This window comes from Opisthocomus hoazin, chromosome 2 (genome assembly GCF_030867145.1).
Source record: "Opisthocomus hoazin isolate bOpiHoa1 chromosome 2, bOpiHoa1.hap1, whole genome shotgun sequence".
NCBI lineage: Eukaryota > Metazoa > Chordata > Aves > Opisthocomiformes > Opisthocomidae > Opisthocomus > Opisthocomus hoazin.
Window position 1 is genome coordinate 75,189,595 of NC_134415.1, and position 2,085 is coordinate 75,191,679.

The following is a 2,085-nucleotide window of genomic DNA, read 5'->3' on the forward strand; positions in this document are numbered from 1 at the left end:
AGGCAGTATTTGCTATAGATATGGAAAACTTCCTTCTCAAGATAAGCAGATATTGTTCAAATGCATGATTGAGATATATTAGCAGAAAATTCTAATGCTTGGCAAAGTGCTAGATTACCGTTCCGTTAAAAGAAGGCAAGGAATGTAGTGTAACTCTACAGGCACTTCACCAGTGTGATATCTACCAGCACCAAAGCCAAAGCTAACGAATGAAACTGATAGTCCTGAAACAATTAATTTTATTACTTGGCTGAGCTAATTTAATAACAGTTTAGCTTTTGATACAGCTTTACTTTCCAGCCAGACCCTGTTGAGTGAAACACATAGTCGATATGGCTGCGGGGGATGAACGTTCGAATGCAGGTCAAACGCTGCGTTAGGCTGGGCTCACTCAGCAGCACCTGGGCACCTTCAGACACGTCAGCCCTTTGCCCAGCCGCTCTTCCCAACACGCCAATTTACTGAGCCAGATTTTTGTTCTGTGGGTGCACATAAAGGTGTCTCTAGCTTTCGCTTCCTTCACGGATGGGCTTAACAGCAGGAGCATCCCACTCGGTGCCCAGTTTGTTACCACCTGCCATCCACCGCAGCGCAGGCAATTTGAGCAGTAAAGGGTGAACGAGCAGGTTGGTGACAACAATCCCCAAGCTTCTTGTCAAGCCTGCGACAGCAGATCCCAGGGGAGACGTGTTGTCTGCTGTTAGCGGTGAAGCACACTTCCACCCAGCTCTTCTGGACGCGCAGATGGATGGAAACTCTCTTCTTTCCTGCTTCGACTTTTCCTATTTGCTTTCTTTTTCTTTCGTTGGTTAAACATTTTAAGTATTTTTGTTGATTTTTTAATATAGTCATGAAAGCACGACGGACTGGAAGATTGAACATTTTAGATGTTCTTTTAAAAAATGCTATGAAACAGAATCACAGAATGGTCGGGGTTGGAAGGGACCTCTGTGGGTCACCCAGTCCAACCCCCTGCTGAAGCAGGGTCACCTACAGCAGGCTGCACAGGACCTTGTCCAGACGGGTCTTGAATATCTCCAGAGAAGGAGACTCCACAACCTCCCTGGGCAGCCTGTTCCAGTGCTCCGTCACCCTCAGAGGGAAGAAGTTCTTCCTCATGTTCAGACGGAACTTCCTGTGCCTCAGTTTGTGCCCATTGCCCCTTGTCCTGTCGCTGGGCACCACTGAAAAGAGCTTGGCCCCATCCTCCTGACACCCTGAAGATATTTATAGGCATTTATAAGGTCCCCTCTCAGCCTTCTCTTCTTCAGGCTAAACAAGCCCAGCTCCCTCAGCCTCTCCTCGCAGGAGAGATGCTCCAGTCCCCTCACCATCCTTGTAGCCCTCCGCTGGACTCTCTCCAGTAGCTCTTCATCTTTCTTGAACTGGGGAGCCCAGAACTGGACACAGTACTCCAGATGGGGCCTCACTAGGGCAGAGCAGAGGGGGAGGAGAACCTCCCTCGACCTAGTGGCCACGCTCTGCTTAACGCACCCCAGGAGGCCCTTGCCCCTCTTGGCAAGCAGGGCCCACTGGCTGCCAAGGCTCAAAACGATTCTTCTTCCTTTCTGGGATGGAACTGCCGCTTTGGTGTGACGAGGCCGAGCTGCAGGAGATGCCTGCCGAGCCCTGCTGCCGCAGACCCCGCCGAAACCGGCATCGGAGCCAGCCGCGGTACTTCGGGGCAGGCCCGGGCGGGGACCCCGCCGGAGCCAGCGGCGAGAGCGCGCGAAGCCCCCGCACCACCCCCCGCCCCCTGGCTGCCCGGCCCGGCGCCCCCTGGCGGCGCAGCCCGGGCAGCGCGGCAGCCGCGATCGGGGGTTTGGTGCTCGGCAGTTGCTGCCTGCCGCCGCTTGGAGTTGTGGCAGGCAGCACGAGCCGCCTCCGGAGCCGCCCCGCCAGCGGCGCCGCGCATGCGCGCCGGGCACATTCCTCTCGCCTCCTTGCGTGGCTGCCCTGGTGGAGCCGGGCCGGGCCCGCCGCCTCTGCCTTGTCCCGCGGGGCGGGAGCGGGCCGCGGGGGGCGGCCGAGGCGGGCCGGGTGCTGAGGCGAGGGGCGCGGAGCCTGCCCCGCCCAGGGGACCGG